At 38.0% G+C, this 10,490-nt stretch overlaps 1 pseudogene; it reads left to right on the top strand.

Moving 5' to 3' along the window:
- The first annotated feature begins 8,643 nt into the window (after positions 1–8,643).
- On the top strand, positions 8,644–9,580 carry LOC125135241 (olfactory receptor 4S2-like; annotated as a pseudogene).
- The last annotated feature ends 910 nt before the right edge of the window (positions 9,581–10,490 follow it).

Here is a 10,490-nt window from a genome sequence, read left to right as displayed (position 1 = left end):
CACAAGTCTCTTCTCCAAGTCCATGATTTTCTTTTCTGAGGAGATGCTCATTTGTGCTGGATATTAGATTCCAATTATAAGTGATATCATATGGTATTTGTCTTTGTCTTTCTGGGCTCATTTCACTCAGTATGAGAGTCTCTAGCTCCATCCATGTTGCTGCAAATGGCATTATGTCATTCTTTTTGATGGCTGAGTAGTATTCCATTGTGTATATATACCACATCTTCCGAATCCAATCCTCTGTCGATGGACATTTGGGTTGTTTCCATGTCCTGGCTATTGTGAATAGTGCTGCAGTGAACATGCGGGTGCATGGGTCTCTTTTAAGTAGAGTTTTGTCCGGATACATGCCCAAGAGTGGGATTGCGGGGTCATATGGAAGTTCTACGTATAGGTTTCTAAGGTATCTCCAAACTGTTCTCCATAGTGGCTGTACCAGTTGACATTCCCACTAACAGTGCAGGAGGGTTCCCTTTTCTCCACAGCCCCTCCAGCACTTGTTATTTGTGGATTTATTAATGATGGCCATTCTGACTGGTGTGAGGTGGTATCTCATGGTAGTTTTGATTGGCATTTCTCTTATAATCAATGATGTTGAGCATTTTCTCATGTGTCTGCTGGCCATCTGTATATCTTCTTTGGAGAAATGTCTATTCAGGACTTGTGCCCATTTTTCCATTGATTGATTGGCTTTTTTGCTGTTGGGTTGTATAAGTTGCTTATGTATTCCAGAGATTAAGCCCTTGTCGGTTGCATCATTTGAAAGTATTTTCTCCCATCCTGTCAGTTGTCTTTTTGTTTTCTTTTGGGTTTCCTTTGCTGTGCAAAAGCTTTTCAGTTTGATGAGGTCCCATGGGTTTATTTTTGCTCTGATTTCTATTGCTTTGGGAGACGGACCTGAGAAAATATTCCTGATGTTGATGTCAGAGAGTGTTTTGCCTATGTTTTCTTCTAGGAGTTGGATGGTGTCCTGTCGTATATTTAAGTCTTTCAGCCATTTGGAGTTTAATTTTGTGCATGGTGTGAGGGTGTGTTCCAGTTTCATTGCTTTGCATGCAGCTGTCCAGGTTTCCCAGCAATGCTTGCCGAGTAGACTTTCTTTTTCCCATTTTATGTTCTTGCCTCCCTTGTCAAAGATTAATTGGCCATAGGTGTCAGGGATTATTTCTGGGTTCCCTCTTCTGTTCCATTGGTCGGTCTGTCTGTTTTGATACCAGTACCACACTGTTTTGATGACTGTGGCTTTGTAATATTTCTTGAAGTCTGGGAGAGTGATGCCTCCTGCTTGGTTTTTGTTTCTCAGGATTGCTTTGGCGATTCTGGGTCTTTTGTGGTTCCCTATAAATGTTTGGATTGTTTGTTCTAGTTCTGTGAAAAATGTCATGGGTCATTTGATAGGGATTGCATGGAATCTGTAGATTGCTTTGGGTAGTATGGCCATTTTTACAATATTGATTTTCCCAATCCAGGAACATGGAATATCTTTCCATTTCTTTCCATCTTCTTTGATTTCTTTGATTAAAGTTTTATAGTTCTGGGCATGTAGGTCCTTTACCTCCTCGGTCAGGTGTATTCCGAGGTATTTGATTTTGTGAGGTGCAATTTTAAAAGGTATCGTATTTTTGTGTTCCTTTTATAATATTTCATTGCTGGTATACAGAAATGCAACTGACTTCTGAATGTTCATCTTATAGCCTGCTACTTTGCTGAATTTATGAATCAGTTCAAGTAATTTTCGGGTTGAGTCCTTAGGGTTTTCTATGTATAGTATCATGTCATCTGCATACAGTGACAGTTTTCTCTCTTCTCTTCCTATATGGATGCCTTTTATTTCTTTGGTTTGTCTAATTGCTGTGGCTAGGACTTCCAAAACGATGTTGAAGAGCAGTGGTGAGAGTGGGCATCCCTGTCTTGTTCCAGATTTGAGTGAGAAGGCTTTCAGTTTTTCCCCATTGAGGATTATATTTGCTGTGGGTTTCTCATAAATGGCTTTGATTATGTTCAGGAATGTTCCCTCTATACCCACTTTGGCGAGGGTCTTGATCATGAATGGATGTTGGACTTTGTCAAATGCTTTTTCTGCATCTATTGAGATGATCATATGATTTTTGACTTTTCTTTTGTTAATGTGGTGTATGATGCTGATTGATTTGCGTATGTTGAACCATCCTTGTGAACCTGGGATGAACCCAACCTGGTCATTGTGTATAATTTTTTTGATATGTTGTTGGATTCGGTTGGCTAAGATTTTGTTGAGAATTTTTGCATCTATATTCATCAATGATATTGGGCGATAGTTTTCTTTTTTGGTGGTATCTCTGTCTGGTTTTGGAATGAGGGTGATGGTGGCATCCTAGAATGTCTTTGGGAGTATTCCTTCTTCTTCAACCTTTTGAAAGGAGGATGGGCACCACTTCCTCTTTATATGTTTGATAGAATTCACCTGTGAAGCCATCTGGTCCTGGACTTTTATTTGTAGAGAGTGATTTTATGACCTCTTCAATTTCATTTCTAGTGATGGGTCTGTTCAGTTGGTCTGTTTCTTCTTGATTCAGTTTTGGCAGGCTGTAAGATTCTAGAAAATTGTCCATTTCTTCCAGATTGTCAAACTTGTTGCTGTATAGTTGTTCATAGTATTCTCTTATGGTTTTTTGTATTTCTTCTGTATCCGTTGTGATTTCTCCTTTTTCATTTATAATTTTGGTTATTTGGGTTCTTTCTCTCCTCTTCTTAGTGAGTCTGGCCAGGGGTTTGTCAATTTTGCTTACCTTTTCAAAGAACCAGCTCTTGGTTTTATTAATTTTCTCTGTTGTTTTTTGAGTCTGTATTTTATTGATTTCTTCTTTGATCTTTATAATTTCCTTCCTTCTGCTGACTTTAGGTCTTTTTTGTTCTTCTTTTTCTAATTCATTTAGGTGGAGGTTTAAGTTGTCAATTTGGGATCTTTCTTCTTTTTTGAGAAAGGCCTGTATTGCTATAAATTTCCCTCTGAGCACTGCTTTTTGCAGCATCCCATAGATTTTGAGAGGTTGTGTCTTCATTATCATTTGTTTCAAGGTAGTTTTTAATTTCCTTCTTGATTTCCTCAGTGACCCATTGGTTTTTTAGTAGCATGTTGTTTCATCTCCATGCAGTAGGTTTTTTCTCTTTCCTTTTCCCATCTTTGATTTCTAATTTCATGGCATTGTGGTCGCAGAAGATACTTGAGATAATTTCTATGCTCCTAAATTTATTGAGATTAGCTTTGTGTCCCAAGATGTGGTCGATGCTTGAGAATGTTCCATGAGCATTTGAGAAGAATGTGAATTCTGCTTTTTTTGGATGTAGTGTCCTGAAGATATCAATGAAGTCTAACTTTTCTATTGTTTCCTTTAGGATCTCTGTTGCTTTATTGATTGTCTGTCTAGAGGATCTGTCCATTGATGTGAGGGGGTATTAAGGTCTCCTACTATTATTGTCTTCTTATCAATATCTCCCTTTGTGTCTGTTAATATTTGTTGTATGTATCTCAGTGCTCCTATATTTGGCGCATATATATGTTGACGATAGTAACATCCTCTCCTTGGATGGATCCCTTAATCATTAAGTAGTGTCCTTCTTTGTCTTTCTTTATGTCTTTTGTTTAAAAGTCTATTTTGTCTGATATGAGCTTTGCGACTCCTGCTTTTCTGTCATGTCTATTGGCGTGAAATATTTTTCCCCACCCTTTCACTTTCAATCTATATGTATTCTTTGTCCTAAGGTGAGTTTCTTGTAAGCAGCATATTGATGGTTTTTGCCTTTTTATCCACTCAGCCACTCTGTGTCTTTTGATTGGGGCATTCAGTCCATTGACATTTAAGGTGATAATTGATAGATAATTATTTATTGCCATTTTGAACCTCGTGTTCCAGTTGATTCTATGGTTCTCCATTGTTCCTTTCTTCTTTTTTTTTTTCATTTTTTGCAAATGCAATATTTGGTTTGGGCTTGTGTTTGCCCTATTTTTTAAGTATGCTAACCCCTTCCTATAATTGTGTGTTTTAGCCTGATGGTCCTGTAAGTTCAAACCCTTCATTACTATATTAAAATTAAGAAGAGAAACATACAAACAAACAAACAAAAAGGGTTATTTATTTCCTAACATTCCTTGCCCACTGTGATTTCGATGATTCTTTTTAATTTTTTCCTTTTTAATTTTATTTTGTTTGAAGCATGTTCATGATTAAATCTGTATGCTGGCTTATTTGAGTGACTGCTCTCTGATTTCGGTTTTCTCAATCCTAGATCTTCCTCTTCTTCTTTTTGTTTTTTTCTTTTCTTTTTTTCTTCCCTTTCCTTGTTTTTGGTTTAGAGAAGCCCTTTCAGTATTTCTTTTAACCTGGGGCTTATGTTGCTGTATTCTTTTAGCTTTTGTTTTTTGGAAGAAAATTTTATTTCTCCGTCTATTTAAAATGATATTCTTGCTGGATAGAGTATTCTAGGTTGCATATTTTTTCCTTTTAGCACTTTAAATATCTCTTGCCATTCCCTCCTGGCCAGTAGTGTTTCTGTAGAGAAGTCAGCTGATAACCTTATGGGGGTTCCCTTGTACATAACATTCTGCTTTTGTCTGCTGCCTTTAGGATCCTCTCTTTACCACTAACTTTTGCCATTTTTATTATGATGTGTCTTGGTGTGGGTCTATTTGGGTTCAGTTTGTTTGGGGCCCTCTGTGCTTCTGTATCTTGAACTCAGTATCCTTTAGATTTGGGAAGTTTCCAGCAATAATTTCTTCAAATATATTTTCAATCCCCTTTTCTTTTTCTACTCCTTCTGGAATTCTTATTATGCGTAGATTGGCCCGCTTTATATTATCCCATAGGTCTCTTATATTGCTTTCCAGTTTTTTGATTTGGTTTTCTGTCTGCTGACCTGATTGGGTGCTTTCCATTATTCTATTTTCCATATCACTGATTTGTTCTTCTGCATTATTCATTCCGGTTTTTACTGCCCTTAGTTCCGTTTGCATCTCTGCAAATGAATGTTCTAGTTTTTCTTGGCTCCTCCTTATATTTTCTAGTTCCTTTCTGAGGGTATCTGCATTACTGTTCCTATCTTCTCTTAATTCCTTCAGTATTTTCACTATTTCTGGGCTGCAGGCCTTTTCTAGGGGGCTGGTGGTGTTTGATGCTGCTCTGTGGAAGTGTAGCCCCTCCAGAGGGCAAGCAGTCCTATGCAGGGACAGCCCCTGCGGTGGTAGGCTTCAGGCAATTGTTGAGGCTAGCCCTCCCAGATGGCAGGCAGCCCAGGTCTGCAAGTGCGAGGGGGTGGTGGGGGTGTGGGGAGGTGATGCACTGGGAAGCACAGCTTTCAGCTAGATAGCGGGCCTGTAAGCTTGCTGTGGCATGGGGAATATTCTATGGGGACCCACCCCTTCTTCTCTCCCCTCCCCAGCACGGGCGCAGACCAGGCTCTTCTCCCAGGTTCCCTCTGATGTGGCTTTCCACTTCCCTACCCCTAAATATTGCTCCCTTCCTCTGTGACAGCTTTGTTTTCTAGTCTCCCAGGCAGTCTCTGCCCTGTCAAACTTGACAGACTGGTTTCTAGACCTCCCAGACAATCTCTGCTCCACCCCACCCCCCACAGCCCTATCCTGGTGACTAACCTCTGGAGCCAAGGTCTTGGTGCCCAGCCCCCACCCAGGCATCTCAATTTTTGGTGACTGTGCCCGTAGTTCAGATGGTCCATTCGGTTCTCCATCTGCTTTTCAGTACTCCAACTTACTGCTACACTCTTCTTTGCATCTGGAGATTCCTTTGGTTCATTTGATCTTTCCCCTGAGTAGGTGACTTTCCAGGTTGTGGGATCCCTTTCTCCTCCTCCGTTCCCTTTTGGTAGCACCCGTCCAGCTCTGATTCACCTTCTCTCACTCTCCTCTTTTCTCTTGTTTTACCTAGTAATGCCATGAATTTATTGTCATTATTGGAATTTAGGTTCTTCTGCCAGTGATTGGTTGTTGTTCTGTGTCATTTATCCTGTAGATGTGCTTTTTTTGTTGTGTTTGTGGGAGAGGGCGAGCATGTCCCCCTACTCTTCCACCATCTTGTCTCCTCCCTCCAAGCATACTTTCTTATTAAAGGGGACTTAGTACCATAAGAGCAATTGCTTATTTAAATGCAATGCTTTTTCATGAGAAGTTTATCTATTAATAATCTGTGTCATCATCATCATTATTGGCCAACTATCAATATGTCTTTCTATTGTTCATTCTGTCTTTCATCATTTATTTATGAGTGTGTGTTTTTTGTGAGTTCTAGAATCAGAAATACCACAATGCAAATATCAGCCTCTTCACTGACTGTTATATTGGAAAGCTTACCTAAACTCTTCAAAGTTAGGTGCTCTGTAAAATGATGACAAAAATTATAATGCTGTTGTGAGGACAGAATGAGGTAACATACGATAAGATTTAGTATACAATCCTCAACATATAGAAAAGTGCTTAATAAATATTAGTAACTATTGACAGTATCTCTACAATGAAAATGAGCAGATGTTATAGTTTATTATCTCAGTAATAAAGTTATGTATGACTTTAATATTTTCTAGTTATTTACGTACATTTTATATAATAGCTAACTAGATCAAATTACAAATTCTACTTACTAGAGAGATCTCACTTCATAGAATTAAATTATGTAAAAACTTCATAAATTCAAAAATGTTACATAGATCTCTTTTATTCCTTTAATAGCTTTGTGAGGTAAATAACTTTGTCATCCATCTTTTATAGATGAGAAAATCAAGATTTAGAGAAGATAAGTAATCAGAGAGTACATAAATTTACTAATCAGTTAGTACATAAATTTACTTATTTATTTACTCAAAGAATTTATTACATTTATAGTTGAACAATGATCATCCCAACCCAATTTTATAGCATTTCCATCCCAAATCCCCAGCTCATTCCCCCTATCCCTGGAAAGTGCCCAAATTTAAATCATTTCACTTAGCTCTGGGCAGTATCCTTTCTACTATCCATGAAAAAATGAGGTGCTCTTATTAAGGATGGAAAATAGCTAGTAATTTGCATGATTCTGAAATGCCAATTTTATTCTTAGAATCTTTAGATTTATCTCATAATTCCTCTCTTTGAAGATTTCTTCCCTGATTTTTCTTTTTGGATTCATGCACAGCATGTTGAAGTTCCCGGGCCAAGGAACCAACTGCTGCCACTGCTGTAACCAGAGCTACAGCAGTGATAACTGCCAGATCCTTAACCCACTGAACCATAAGTGAGCTCCTTTCCTTGACTGTTTTTATCCAATTATTTTTCTGTATGCCTAAAGCACTCCTGAATATAATCTATAAAACAATTGTGTATAATTGTAAAAGACACTTTTCAATTATCATTTTTGGCGTTATCTGTATGGGAACTTTTATTCCCAATTATTACCTATAATTACAAGGGCAGAGAGTTATCTGGGGCTTCTTCAAGGTGAAAAGATAGAGGACGATAGAGACTTTAATAATATTTAAACTTTTCAGCTCCTTGGAACAACATAGGGCAAAGTATTCCTCTTTATAGTTTGACCATGTCTTCTGGATTCCTTATTAGCAAGCAAAGTTGAATTTTCACATGGAGGTCACGGATTTGGACTCAAATTACTCCAATGCTGATTTATAAGCATAGGCTACTGGTAAGCAGAGGGCCACTATATATGCTATTTTCAGTCACTAAAAATGACTTAATTTTTTATTGTATTGAAACTTCGAATCTAATTTAGAAACTAGAAACTTGGTCTTTCTCACTTGATTAAGTAGAACATTATTCCTCTAAAGTTGATCTGTATAAATTATATTAAAAAGATTCATCTAGGAATTTTAGCCACCAGATCTCAGTTTCAGACTTCTTGCTTATATCTCTGGCCTCAAAAATTAAGTTCTCTATTTAACAATTAAAATGTTTTCATCCCAAATAGAATTTCTAATGGGGAGGGGGTGAGGGCAGAGAGATAGAATGAAAGAGAGGGAGAGAGAAAAATGATTATGAAGAAAAAAACATTTTGGAGAAAGGAATTATAGGTCTCTGCATAACAGAAAATCAGCTGTGAATAAATAATGTGGTAAAAAAAATTAATGATGAAAAAAGTCCATGAAGTATAGTCAGGAAATATAAATAATTTTCTCTGATATATTTAGCATCACTTAAAGGGTTTTTTTTGTTGTTTTTTGTTTGTTTGTTTGGTCTTTTCAGGGATGCATCCACTGAATTTTAAATTTCCCAGGCTAGGTAGGGGTTGAAATGGAGCTGCAATTAACCTATGCCACAGCCACAGCAACACCAGATCTAAGCTGCATCTGAGACCTACAATGCAGCTCACAGCAACATTGGATCCTTAACCCACTGAGTGGGGCCAAGGATAGAACCTGAGTCCTCATGGATATTAGTTGGATCCATTACTGCTGAGCCACAAGGGGAACTTCTTAAAAAAAATTTTTTTTTGGCAGTACCCACATGTGAAAGTTTCCAGGCTAGGGATCAAACCAGTGCCACAGCAATGACCCAAGCCACTACAGTGACAAAGCTGGATCCTTAATCTGCTTTGCCATGTATCTTAACTTTTTTATAACATTTATTTTGCAGAGAATCAAAGCTACTCCACCAATTCTGCTTGGGTCCCCATGGAAGTGGTCAACAATGTTACTGAATTTATATTTCTAGGACTTTCCCAAGATCCTGGAATGCAGCTGATGTTTTTTCCTCTATTCCTTTTCTTCTACATGGTGATCATGGTGGGAAACCTGCTTATTTTGCTTATGGTCTTTTCTGATCCCCAGCTTCAAACACCCATGTACTTCCTTAGTAACCTATCCTTTGTGGACATTGCCTACTCCTCAGCCACAGCACCCAAGATGATTGCAGACTTTGTGTATGAGAAAAAGGTTATTTCCTACTGGGGCTGTGTAACCCAGATATTTACCTTCCACTTTTTTGGCTGTGCTGAGATTTTTGTGTTGACTGTCACGGCTTTTGACCATTATGCCGCCATCTGCCAACCTCTCCATTATACCACCATCATGAATGCCAATGCGTGCATTGTGCTGGCATCACTGTCCTGGTTAGGAGCCCTGGTTCACTCTTTGTTCAGACGCTTCTAACCTTCCAGCTGCCCTTCTGCAATGCTCAGGTCATTGACCACTACTTTTGTCCACCCAGTTCTAAAACTTGCCTGTGCTGACACAACCCTGGTAAATACGCTGGTGATTGCCAATAGTGGTCTCATTTCTCTGGGGTGTTTCCTCATCCTCCTGGCCTCCTACACAATCATTTTATTTAGTCTTCAGAAGCGGTCTGCTGAGAGCCGGCACAAGGTTCTCTCTACTTGCGGGTCTCATTTCACCGTAGTAACTTTCTTCTTTATCCCTTGTATCTTTATTTACCTCCGCCCATCCACAACTTTCCCACTGGATAAAGCTGTGTCTGTGTTCTGTACCACCATCACCACAATGCTAAACCCACTGATCTATACTTTTGAGTAATGAGGATGTAAAGAATGCCATGAGCTGGCTATGGAGTCGCCAAGTCTCCTTGAAGGAAAAGCAGAAGGGATAGTTTGTTGGAATTGCAAAATCAGAGAATTAATTGATACCTTTGATGGTTCTTGTTAATACTTTTAAGGAATAATCTCCAAAATTCAACTGTGTCATACTTTTCATTTAAAAGGGAATACTTTGAGGCGACTTCATTTTTCTGCCTTTCCATGGGCTAAACTTAAACCTTTCTATACTAGCAAGGTTTATCCTCTTTTACTTCTAGAGTAGGAGAGTAAACACTCCCTCTCCTGTCTCATTTAACTGCTTTAGATCCCTTCAATTCAAATCTAACTCTCTTAATCTGTAATTCAGTGGTTTAGAACAGCATTGCAAGAGAAAGATGTTTCCAAGGAATCAGATAATTTCTCCTAAAAAAGAAGTATAACTTCCTAGGAGCTGCCTTCTTTCTCTCTTTCTCCCTCTCTTCCTCACAGCCATTTTTCTTCCTTGCTCTCTCTCTCTCTTTGATCCTTCCTTTCTTCTCTTCCTTTTCTAGTCTTTTCCCACAAATATTGCATAATCTGGAACATGAAATAGATTCACAAAAAGAAAATTATACTACAGTATAACAAATGCAGAAAATGCAGACATAGAAATATATACTGCATATAATGAAGATGCTAATATAAACTGACTAGCTTCCCAACGATGGTTTCCATACAGGGGAAAAAAAAAAGAATATTTCACATATTTTTGTGTGGAGCAACTTTCCAAAAGATTGCATTGGAGAATTTTAATACTCTATCACTCAAGTAATTTATTATTTTTACTGAAATAAATCTTTTTGCAATAAACAGAATAGGTTAATTAAAACAACTGAATTACTGAAGTGACTAAGTCAAGGAGATATATTTCTGTTATGAAATTTTAGTTTAAATTGGTTTCAATTTTGACCAAATAGATTAAGTACATTTCTTTTTTGTTATGTC

Source organism: Phacochoerus africanus, chromosome 9 (genome assembly GCF_016906955.1).
Source record: "Phacochoerus africanus isolate WHEZ1 chromosome 9, ROS_Pafr_v1, whole genome shotgun sequence".
Lineage (NCBI taxonomy): Eukaryota > Metazoa > Chordata > Mammalia > Artiodactyla > Suidae > Phacochoerus > Phacochoerus africanus.
This window is presented reverse-complemented; position numbering and strand designations above follow the sequence as displayed.